The following is a 13,140-nucleotide window of genomic DNA, read 5'->3' on the forward strand; positions in this document are numbered from 1 at the left end:
ATTTCAATAGAGATAAATGCAAAGTCCTACACTTAGGTACAAAAAATCAAAGGCATAGATATAGAATGGGAAGGACTTGGCTTGACAGCAGCACATGTGAAAGGGATCTAGGTGTTCTGGTTGATCACAAGCTAAACATGAGCCTGCAGTGCGATGTGGCTGTGAAGAAAGCTAATGCAATCTTAGGATTCATTAACAGAAGCACTGTGTCCAGATCAAGGGAGGTGGTAGTTCCACTCTATTCTGCTATGGTCAGGCCTCACCTGGAGTACTGTGTCCAGTTTTGGGCACCACATTTTAGGAAGGATGTTGACAAGCTCGAGCGTGTCCAGAAGAGGGCAACCAGGATGGTGAGAGGGTTGGAATCCAAGTCTTATGAGAAAAGGCTGAAAGAGTTGGGTATGTTTAGCCTGGGAAAGAGAAGGCTTAGAGGGGACATGATTGCAGTGTTCAAGTATTTGAAGGACTGTCATGTAGAAGATGGAGCAGATCTATTCTCTCTTGCTCCGGATTGCAAGACTAGATCTAATGGGTGGAAATTACAAAGGAGTTGTTACCGGCTAAATATCAGGAGAAACTTCCTAAATGTAAGAGTGGTTGAGCAGTGGAACAGTCTGCCTCGGGAGGTGGTGGATGCTCCTTCGCTGAACGTTTTCAAGCGGAGGCTGGACGACCATCTTTCAGGTATGTTGTAGGTATGTAGGGCTATCTTTCAGTATACTCCTGCAGAGTGCAGGAGGTTGGACTAGATGACCTGCAAGGTCCCTTCCAACTCTAACACTCTATGATTCTATGACAGGAGAAGTCTATGGTGGATTTTACCCATTGTCTGTTCCTAGATTTGTCTTTTTAGAAATCCAATTAATCATTAAGGGTTCAAACAAAAAAGCATGAGGATACTTCCAGTTTAAGTTTATTTGTCAAGACCAGAAGTCACAACAAGCCATCATAATGTAAACATGCAGCAACAGGGTCACATGGTCTAATCATGAAAACAATCAACAATTTGCAGGCAGATTAATACCTTGTGTACTTGATGGCTGAGCACGTTTTGAAGCCTAAAGATGTAGATAAGAGGATAACATGCACAGCATATAAACAGTTGAGAAGCTGAGAGTTTCCAGTAGGGTTCTGTGTTTGTTCTCTTGTAAACCAAGGGAATCACATTTGTCATTGCTGAATTTAAGAGGAGAAAGCAGCCTTCATCCAGAATAATCAGAAGCATCGCCCACGACATTTAGAAGATAGACACGCCCATAGGTTAGTCATGTCCTATGAGTTTGTGACTGCTAAATGTTATACTTGGATCTTAAATGAACATCTTGATAAACATTTATATAATGACCAACTTACTCACTTGCTGTTGCCATTGTACAGATGTTAGGAACACAAAAAGTTTCACCAGCCCAATTCTGCAGTTTTTGTAGGAACAGATTCACAATAACCAAACTGGAGAGCCCACTGCCCTTAAGAAAAAAAACCGAATCACCTGAAATGTATGGAATAAATGCCATGATTTACCCAGCAATCCTCCATGTAAAATTTTTTGGGATGGCACACTTTCAAGGCCCAGATAAACAATGGAAGCTCAAGCCCATTAAAGAGGAAAGGAAAGGCCCAGTCCTGGAGACACTGTGGCAGGGCCGTGTGAACATCAACAGTGTGTACTACCAAGAGAATGTTCTGTGACCACTCACTGGCAAGGAAAGACATGTCCTAGTAGCTTCCCCTGAACAAACACGATTCTTTCTCCATGACATTATTCAGACCAGAGTGGTTTTCTCATACCTCAAAGCAAGACTCATCAATCTGAAACATGTCTACTCAGAAGAAAATTCCATTTCATTCAGTGTAGCTCACTTCCAGGAAAGGGTTTTTAGGACCCCTGAGAAAGCTACCATTTTGGTCAGCTTCCTGGAATGAGAGGCTAAGGTCAGAAATGGGCAGCATAAAGTCACCTCAGGGCAGCTCACACCTTGGCTTAACGACGTTCTGAAGGATTTGAAATGGCAGGATAGATGACTTGAAGGGAAATAGTTGAAAAAAACATGCTGACTGTGGCTGAGGACACCACACAGCTCATTTGCCAACAATATGGTCATGACTATGAGGCAATGAGGGGCTTGTTCAGTCTGGGATTTCTCTCCCAGAGATAGAGTCATGTACAGCATCATGACCTTTTGTAAGATCAGTTTTTAGATAATATTAACATGTGTAAAACACTTCCAAGTGTTCAAAGTGTTCGCCATATCTTAACTCAATATCTATATATCTAATAGCCAAGTGGCCCCGTCTGTGCGGATATCTAAATCCGCGCTCCGGGGCCACTTGGGGGCAGGGAGAGGTTTGTGCACACGTGGGGCAGTCCCCACGTGTGCACAAAAATACTAAATATTGGAACAAATTTCAGGGGGAAGTTTAAATCCCCCCGAAAGTGCCAGAGCGTTCCGTGCGCATGCGCACGGAACGCTCTGCGAAGGCCGCCGCCACCGCTTGCGAGGGGAACGGCGAGCGGCGAGCAGGGGGGAGGCAGAGTGGTGAGGGCCGAGCGGCACACTGCTCGGCCCTCGGCTCGGAGCCGGGGGGGGGGGAGAGTAGTGAGGGGCAGACCCAGACTGGCTCCCCCCCCCCCCCCCACACCCCCATTCCAAAGGAGAGAAGCCCACCGCCTGCCCCGGCAGAGCTCGCCCGGCCGGACTGCTTTGGAAGGTGTGCCGGGATTGGGGGGGGAAGAGTAGCAAGGGCCGGGGGGGAGGGAGAGAGAGCAGCGCCGACTTCCCTACTCCTGCTGCTTCCTCCCTCCCCCCCGCGAGTATTGCGGGTCCCCCTCTTGTTTTGTATAATAGACCTGTAGGAGAGGAGGCCATTATAATTCTCCCCATAGTAGAGATTGTGGGCCTGAGGTAGAGAAAATGGCAGCTTTTCTTAAGGATGCCCTGTGAGTATGTCAGCTTCTGCTGAGATTTTGAACCAGGTACTTTCCGGCTCACACCCTGCTGGCTAACTAGGAGCCAATCTATCTGAGGTAATAACAAGGCTTTGCTCTCTCAGTAATTACTTTCCATCTAGGTATTGTGAGAGAGAGTGTGGTAAACAGTCAAAATATCAGGCTGGGATCTGTGAGACCCAGGTTTGAATCCCCACTCTGCCATGGAAGCTCACTGGGCGATCTTGGGCTAGTCACTCTCACCCTAACCTACCTCACAGGGTTGTTGTGAAGATAAAATGGAGGCAAGGAGAACAATACAAGCTGCTTTGGATCCCCACTGTGGAGAAAGGCAAGGAGCATAATTAAAGTAAATATATAAAAGAATATGTTTTCCCCAACACATTTTTTAAAATACTTTTTCACAAATTAGGTTTTGTGACGTGCTACTGATGCATTGCCTATCTAGTTTATATGGCTGGTGTGCACTCTTTACCTACCACCCTGGAGGAACATTTTGTGGAAATGGTTTCCTCTCACCATTACTAATGCTTCTCCTGGCCACACTCTCCCAACATTCAAGGATCCATCTCTTGCCTCTCCTTTGATCCTACATCAGATGCTCCCCTCAGACCTGTCCACTGTTACTTTTATACCACCATTTCAAGCTCACTCTTGAGGCATACATTTATGTTTCTAAGTAAGATTGTTGATGTGTGCTTTGTTACGATATGTGCTTGTATATTGCATTTTTATCTGTACTGTGTTCATGAAGTATTGATCAAATGTCTATGTATCTGTGCCTGTGAGAACTCAGGGCTCATTGATATGTGTATCTGCTGATGTGTGCCTGAATGGCTGGCCTTTCACTTCATGCTGCCCACGCAGGGGCATTGCAGAGATGCCAGCAACAGGGCATATGCATCCCTGGAATTCCTATGGGGGCCTCTGGTCAGAGGAGGTCAAACCCCAACATACACAAGGAGCCACCTGGAGAAGCAACAGGCGCAACCACCATTTGATGGACTGTGGGAAACCATCCACCTCTTGCTGCTATCTGGTTCGGGCATCAAAAAGACAATACTGTTTTATTGCCCTGAGGACCAGGCTCATCTCTACTACAAAGGTCGCCAAGGAAACGGAAGGTCACACCTTACCATATGGCCCCGCTTTGATGTAGGGACAGAATATCCTCATATTGCCCACTGCCCTCTTTAGGACGTCACCTCTTAGCGGACCTATAGCTTTAGAATAGAGGACGGATTTTAAGATTTATGATAGGTAAGACCATGCCCAGAACAGAGCTGGTAAAAAGGGAAACACGGCTTTGTTTCTCTCTCTCTCTACCACCTTACCTCTTTTCCAGCTCTGCTCTTCCCTTAGCGCACTGAGGTGCTTCAGGTGACTCTCTAAGTTCCCCGGAGTCGCGACCAGGGAACGCACACGTGGCTTGGCTGGTTCAGCCTTTGTGTGTCTAGAGTTCACCAGTTGATACGTTAGGTGCCCTTCTTTCCTAAGAGGAGATTTCTTCCAGCAGCGGACCTCAGATAAGTATACCGCCTATTTGTGAAGTTATCCCCATTATTTGATGCTTTTGTTATTTTTCATGCTGTAATTGTTTCCATATGCTATTGTAACTAAGGAGCTTGTGTGAATCTTGTGCGCATCTGTTTTGTATGACTGAAGAAACTGCTTAGTAAAAAGACAACATTTATTCATAAACCTAGTGTGTTGTCTGACTTCCTTGGGAAATAGCGAGCCTTCAGACGCCAAATCTGACCTCTGTATACACGGGAGTAAACTCACGCACCGCCCGCCCCTGCAAGCAGGGTTGATTCGGGCTCCCAGAACCATTTTGGACCGGTTCGGGTAACAGCTTGCAACCACAACAGAATGGCCACTTCTACACTGTCATTTTTGTCGCTCCTTTGTCCCTATTGCTTTGGATTCCCCCCCCCCCTTTCCCACATGTGTTTTGCTCCCTCTGAGCCTACTAGAGAGGGCAAAACACATTTTTTGGGAGGAACCCTGAAGCAATCGGTACACTTGCTTTACAGGCTGAGGGGGGGGGGGGGGGAGCCAATGCTGCCCATGGGTGACATCAAAAAGCACCCATCTACAATGCTCACCACATCCATGTGAACAGAAACCACAGGGCTGTACTGACTGCAGTCTGGATTTACCAAGAAAGCAGAACTACAGTTACTCAGAAGTGCAAAGCAGTCTGCATATACAATGGCTCTTGAGGAAACACTGGGAGATCCGTGATTGGATCCTAGCATTTTTCAAAAAGTCCAATAGCAGCAGCACAGACTATTCATTCCACTCAAGTCTCAGGTGTATGGGCAGAAGTAGTTTAACCCTTTCCATCCCCACAACATTATGCCAATTAAAACCACCACAAACAATTATTAACCCTGTAAAGAAAGAAAGAAACCAAAGAGAGGGTGCTTGTCTTCTTTCCTTTCCTGACCTAAGAACAGCTGGAGAGAGCAGTTTTGACCGGCAAAACTATCTGAGGGAGGAAGGGTGATGCCCCTCTTCCCCTTGTGCCATGGCTCCAATCTTGTGCAACTACTATTTGCCTTTTGTAACATGTTGGAAATATTTGATTACTGGTCTCATCTACCTGGATGCTTAGCAACCATGCTGTACCAGTGCTCAAGTGGTGTGTGTGCATGTGTGTGTGTATATATATATATATTTAAAAACAAACATTCCACAGAGGCCACACTTTGAATAAACCACTTGTGGGGCATTGTGTCGCTTGTACCATGGGGGGGGGCAAGCTCTTCTGTGGGTCATTCTTAGCAAAAGTACTATTGGGAGTTTTGCTGTCTGATGATTGGGGACAGTTTGATCACTTGGTTTGTGTTGCTGTTTGATAGGAGTCAGGGAACCTTAATATTCTTTTGTTCATAGTGGGTGCTTCCTGGATGATCACCTCCCCTGCAGAGTGGGTGGGAGTCTGAGCAAGGCTCCTTGTTCTGCTTCGATCAATGAGAGGAAAATGAAGTTGAACAGTCAAAGGCAAGTACTTGTAATCAGAAGGCCAGTCAAGAGGATGCAGGAAGGAACAGCTGCACAGTTGCAAAAGATAAGGTAACACATGTGGGTTGTGTAATGTGGAAACAGGAGAGCTCTACTGCAGGTCCATAGCCATGGTGGTGCAAAAGGGGGCAGTGCCCCATCAATCATTTGTCATGCCCCCCCCCAATCAGCATTACAGGTTGGTGTGAAATCTGTCACACATCTCTCAGATGTAAAATGTCCTTGTAAAAAAGGAAGGTGTTGAGGTAAAAAGTGTGAATCCTGTCATAAATCCTCCAAGGGTGAATTCTCTATGCAATTGGTTGAACAGAATTAGCGTTTAGCAGGGCTAAAAAGTCCTGATTTTAAAAGCCTGCAGGGTGTTGGGTTAGTGATTTACAGAGAAAAGAAGGTTGAATTTACAGTTTCAGGTTTCAGTAGCTGGCAGAAGGCTCTCACACTTCTTTAATTCTGCAAATTATGTAAAGCAGTTGCTTGGGAGGCCATTTTTATAACGCTTATACAGAACAAGACAGTAGTCTATGCCACAGTGTATGCCACATATTATTGATTTGTTGTATGTTCTATCATGCTCTTACGGGGTTGTTTTCATTTTTTTATTCCATTTTCTGCATTGTGTGACATAACATGCTCGATACTTTTTTTGCATTTTTAAAATTTTTGTATGCCTAGTCCTATTAAATGGTTATTAGATCTCATATGCTGTTTGATTACAATATTCTATAGCATGTAATCCACTTTGAATCTCAAGGAGAAAATTGGTAAATAAATAATAAAGTATAATTAATAAATAAATAATGTTGGGCTGACCACCACTGTACTCATTCCCCCCCGCCTAAAAATTTTCTGGCTACAGACCTGCTGTACAGAAGGGTTCATCCAGTGAGAGAGAGAGAGAGAGAGAGAGAGAGAGAGACCTGGCTGTGCCACAAGCTGAACTACAGCAAAAGCCTTTGACTTCAAAAGTGCCCTCTCCTTCTCCCTAAATAAAACAGAAGCCCACTGGCACCTTGAAGACTAATGACCATTTATTCCAGCATGAACTGTTGTGAGTCAGAGAACACTTAATCTGACACATCAATGGTGAACTGAAGAAGTGAGCTCTGATTCATGAAAATTTATGTGGGAATAACTTACGTTAGTCTTTATGGTGCCACAGGGCCCATTTAATGGGTAACAGGGCTACCCATCTGGCATTATGTCCCTCCTGCCACGCTCTGCTTTCCATTTTTAAGCATCTACTTGCTCCCAGGCTCTCCCTCTGTATTCATAAGTAAAGCAAGTATTACAAAGACACCATAAAGCTGTACAGATGTTGAATCAGGCCAATGGCCCATCCAGTCCAACACTCTGTGTCACACAGTGTACAGCTCTCTTATCCGAAGGGTACTAAATCTGGTAATCAAAACCACAAAAAATCTTGGGATGTCTCAACAATTAACTCTGACTTCTAGAACTTATGCCACACTTCAAGGTGTCAGAAGACTCTGTTGCTTTGACTACAGCAGACTAACATGGCTACCCCCCCAAAAAAACGCCCACCATGGATCCTGTAAAGGCTACCTCTGAAAATCTCCCATTTGAGTAGAAGGTAACAATACAGTTCCCAGGTGAGTATGCCACACTGTATGTTAAAAATGTAGGGAAGTTTGACTCAGTGCCAACATTTGTTGTTCTTTACACCCCATGAAGCAGCAGGGATAAAGAAGGGTACAGAAGTAAAGCTGAACCAAGTGGTCAGTCAAATTGCATTCTTGGAAATCCAGTTCTTGCTTCATGTTGCTTGCCTGTAAAGTCGCAAAAATGCTGGCGGTTCTATTGTTCACAGTATGTGATTAATAGCCAAGCCCAAACAATGTCTATAGGCATGCAGTGCTAGCAAAAGGATGCATCAAGTTCCAAAACTGTGCCTGGTGAACAAGGACGTAATGTGGAGCAGGAACCTAAGCAGAGGCCTTTGTAAAGTGTCAGGTAACTGAATGGAGGCACTTTTTATATTTTACATGGAGATCAGAATGTCAATCGTGGGAAGAGGCAATAGGACCCACATCACATCACCATTGCTTTGCACTGTATTCAGAAGAGTCCTGTCCTTTGGAGAGGGTTTGCTTCTGGCAAGGTCACCAGGCAGACAAAGAGAGAACAATGGCACATAGAAAAGCATAGACCTCCAGTAAAATTTGTAAGGCACAAGTAAGCAACAGCCTTAGTAAGCTGCAGAATGAGAATACGTCAGTGCCCCAAATTCACACTTACAGCTTGATCCTAATCTCACTGATTCAGAAGCAAGTCCCATAGAATTCACCCAATAGGAATGTATCCCAAGAATGCATTCTTGGGGCTAATGCCTAGAACAAGGATGGCCAACTTCTGTATAGCATTGCCTGATAAATACAGAAGTGTACCTACCAAACAAATACCCCTCCCCAAACCAGTCAGTGGAGCAATTGTACAACTAAAACCACACTATCTGAGGGTAAATAAATCTCTCTCCATTTAAGGTCACAAGACCTATGCTGATGTATACCAACACTGGTCTTGGAACCTAGGCGAGAACCCCACACACACACATACCACAATTGTTATGGATTGTAGGCCAGGTATTCAGGCTGAATTGCTTCGTCTTTGTGAGTTGTATTTGCAGCAGAACGGTCTCTCATGTTAACCAAGAAGCTTCCCTGCAAGCAGAAAAGCAGCAGAACGAGCAGAAAATAGCCATATCCTTTCTCTGCTAAGCTAATGGAGTTTACACAGGAGAGCATGCGAAAACAGGATTCCCCACCTGTAGTCAGGATGGACATCCCTTGATTCTGCAGCATGTGCAAATTTGGCCAAATTATACTGTTATGAGCAAAGTCCTGCTGCACACTGTTTGCCTATTGTTAGAGAATGCTTGCCACAAAAGAGAAGATTCAGATGAAGGGCTGAAGCGGAGAAGCCATTTACTATTTGAAGGCTTCCTCCAATCAAGATCAGCAGTTCCTCGAATAGCACTGAAAAACAGGATAAGCCTAAAGATGGTGAGCTGTAATTTTGCCACAGGGTTGTGAGACGAAAGAACATTCATCAAAAGGTTGCCCTTTTTAGAGGAAGGTTGCCAGGACAACCTGAGCAGTCTGTATTGCAACTCCTGAATTACTGTCCTGAAAAAGTATAGCTTCTTCAGTGCATAATCACTTTCAGATTTATTCTGTGTAAAGCCACGTACCTTTAGAATCTATATATGCATCCAGCATTGCGAGGCAGATTTATATAGGGGATATATGTTTGTATTTCTGAGCTAAACAATGATTATGCAAATGCTTATATTGGAAGTAAGCAAGTCATTCTGTTTACAAGTATGGAACCAGTCACTGTTCCTCCCCCAGATGGAGTGAAGAGAGTCCCCATCTCTGCATCTCACAGAGCAATTTTCTTAAACCACTTCGGCTGTATGCGATTTAGCATTCATACAGCACTTTCAGTGTCCAAAAGCCTCATAGTGCAGATTTTTAACGGGAGTTGCCAGGGAGTGAGTTTAGGATCTTTCTACTTGCTTGTTTATGGACCTTGTTGGACACATGGGAAAGACTAGAATTCAAAGATCATCAGTGGTATGAAGAGACAGATGTACTAGACAGACATTTTAAAAAAGAAAAATCAGATATGCCATCAATATACTCCATTTGAATTTTCCCCATTGGTTCCCTTCTGTTCTCTTTCTAACCCGTTCATCTGGGATGGTCTATTGCAGGGGTCACCAACATGGTTCCTGTGGGTACCATGGTGCCCGCTGACAACTTACCTGGTATCTCTCAAGTGTTTTCAGAAAGTGAACAGAGCCAGGTGGGACTCTTTTCCAGCACAGCTTCTGACAGGCAACTGGGAGATCTGATTGTCTGAAGATTAAAAATAATGTTGCTTTAGTGGCAGCTGCTGCCACTGTTTGTTTTGTTCTCTCAGTCCTCTTTCCCAGCATGTTTTAAAATTGCCCCTCTTCTCCCCTGCACTTGGGCTTCCCCTGGGTGTGTGTATGGCTCTGCCTCCCACAACAGCCATTTATTGGTTGTGCCAACCAACCTGTGTCAGAATTCCAAAAGTGCCCACACAGCCAAAAAGGTTGGGGACCCCAGTCTATTGCAACAAGGGCACATCTCATTTTCATATGGAATTAATGTCTCTGGAAGAGCAGCGAGGCTATCCTTGACTGAGGTTATTAACAGTCCACAAAAAAGTAAACTAGTATCCAGGATGATACCTGAGAAGTACCAAAGTGATTTTATTCAGCAAGCAGCGCTCCTTCCTTAGTGATTACAAAGAATCCCCTAGCCTGTCCTTGCAAAACTGCTTCACCTCTGTCTACTCGCTGTACAGATCCATCACCATATTTTAACATTAGGGTCTTGCAGGAGTGGGTGAAGACACCCCCTCCCCCAAACACACACTTTAGGAACAGGAGGGGGCAGGCTTTTATTGGGCCGGAGGTGTACTCAGGAGTCTGTGCTGCAGTTGAGGACGGCATAGCTGGAGATGCCACAGAAACCCAAGCATTAATTCTGCTGATTAGGAATAATGTGCTAGTTGTGGTTTCTAGTAATTAAAGTTGTTCTTGAATAGATTACATTACTAGCTATCCAGCCTTTCTGTAGATCCTGCATGTAGCAATGGTCAGCTGTGAAACCACTTTTAAAAACACACGGTGGGTTTTCCCTAAACAAAAGACTTCCGTAATGGAAATTAGACTTAGCAGCGGTTCTCATTCTTTCAACCCAATGCTATGCCTGTTTACTGCAAAACACGTCTTTCTGCATTCAGTAAAGCTTAGTTCTAAACCTATATTTTCCACCCATACACACAGTAGGATTGTCAGCCTCCTCCAGGTGGGGCCTGGGCTCTCCAGGAATTATGACTGATCTCCAGACTACAGACACCAGTTCCCTTGGAGGAAATGGCAGCTTTGAAGGGTAGACTCTATGGCATCATATCTTTGTTGAGCTCCCAACCCCAAAACTCTGCCCTTCTCAGGCTCTGCCCCTAAATCTCCAGGAATTTTCCAACCCGGAGCTGGCTACCCTACCACATGAAGCTAATGGAGGGGAGCTATCTAGATTAGTAAAATTGCTTGGGGGAGTAGCTAGCAAGGTAAAACAAGCCTCTACTTCTCTTGCCAAATTAGGGATGCCAGACCCACGGTGAGGGTGGGGGTCCCCCACTGCCAGGCCCCACCTCTCCACTGTCGGTCAGCTGGCTAGTGGGGGGCTTAGCCCCCCAAAAGGGAGGAACACCAAACATTTCATTGATCTGCCTACGTGGCTTCAATGTAACCTGGAAGTGATGTAAGTATGTCAGGGATGTTGGGGCAACGCTCTGGTTTTTGAGTAAAAATCCTATGGTAGAAAGCTAATTCTACCGTAGAGTTTTTGCCCAAAAACCAGAGTGTTACCCTGACATCCCTAGCATGCCTACATCACTTCCACGTCATGTTGAATTCACATGGGCACATTGCTAAAACATGGGATAAACTCCCAGTAAGCCCACCCCCCTGTCCCTCACCGGCTGCCCAGAGGGATCTGGCAACCCTAAGTCAAATCATCTTATTCTCTCTGCTTCTCTTAGCAAATTTGGACCTCCCCGGCTGCCAAACACAAAAACAAGACAAGGCAATCCAGCCACGGATCCAGCACACAACATTTAGTTTGGCCCTTTTCTAGGACTACAGTTGTGCAGCTTGATCCAGTGCATATTTAATCATAAGTAAACCCCACTGACTTCAATGCAGTTGAATCCCGAAGAAATAGGCCTGGCAACTTTAGTAAGACAAGCAACAATAAGGCCTTTTCAGAGCACTATTGAACATAGTCTGTACAGCAAGAGTTATCAGGCCAGCACTATTAGCATTTCCCCAAAGTTGTTAATAACCTAGCAAGCCTCAAATACATTGTTCTTACTGCTATTTTAATTGTATAGATTTCCTTAAAATTACTATTTTAATCACTATTCTTGTGATGTTTTCATTACCTTTGTAAGAGACCTCGTGGGTCACTGTAGGGGGAGAGCGGCTGATAAATTTAAGAGCAAATTGAGATCTTCCAGAAGAATAAAACAGCAACACAGCTATTTATTGTAAGAGTAAGTATATCTTTCCACATTTTACCTTAGTTTGAAGTACCAATATTGCCCAGCAAAGCACCAGCTTTAGTCCAGCAATGCTAGCCTATACCACAATTTGCTATGAGCACATGACGAAGAGAAGCAGTTGTGGGGGAATACCAGGTGAGAACTGAAACAGAGGGCAGCAGCCATTTAGATCAGTTGTTGTAGGAATTCAATTCATGTTCAGTTAAGTAATGTTTGTTTGTTCTCCACTTCAGTCCCCTTTGGCTTCATTTCACAAAGGCTACAGGAGCAAATATTACAGGCATCGTTCTTACGTAGCATCAAGTAGCGAAGAAGTACTTCAGGCTGGTATTTCTACAATGCTATCACTTCAGCAAACAAAGAGCTCCCTTTTCCAAGGCTTTCGAGATACCACACCTAAGCAGGAGGCTTTGCTCAAAAGAGTGACACTGAATTAGTGTGAATCTTTGCCTCACGGCAATGTTTTGCTTGCAACTTATAGATCTTCCTTCATTGGACTTACTAATAAAGGTAAAATGTAAAACAAAACACAGCATTAATTAATGAAGATGGCATTTTTAAGCGCTGCTGCTCAGTACTCATGAGAATTGCCACAGCAGCCCCTTGTGCTACTGGTTGAGAACTAAAGTGCCAAATCAGAAACAGATGCTGGACATCTCTTTTTGCCTAGGCCATCTGCATGCTAGAGTTGGCAACAGGCCTAGAGGAAAATATCCTGTCCCTTTAACACAGGTTTAATAGGCTGTTATTTACGTTCCATACCATGAAAAGCTCCCATTGCCCGTATCCACACACTAAGCTTCCATTAAAGGGACAAGCCATTTTTCTCCAGGCAACCCTAAACCATGCTAGTCCTGCAGTGGATTCTAGATCAACCCACACATGATGCTGTGAGTTCTGTAATTCAGGCTCCCAAGCAAAGGGTGGAGAGTGGGGAGAGAAGGGAGCTCAGACATGGAGTCCACCCTCCAAAGAGGTCATTTACTCAAGAGAACTGATTTGTGTAGTCTGAAGGTCAGTTGCCATTCCAGCAAAACTCCAGGCCC

The sequence above is a fragment of the Gekko japonicus genome, unplaced genomic scaffold, assembly GCF_001447785.1.
Source record: "Gekko japonicus isolate JY-2015 unplaced genomic scaffold, Gekko_japonicus_V1.1 scaffold494, whole genome shotgun sequence".
In the NCBI taxonomy this organism is placed as follows: domain Eukaryota; kingdom Metazoa; phylum Chordata; class Lepidosauria; order Squamata; family Gekkonidae; genus Gekko; species Gekko japonicus.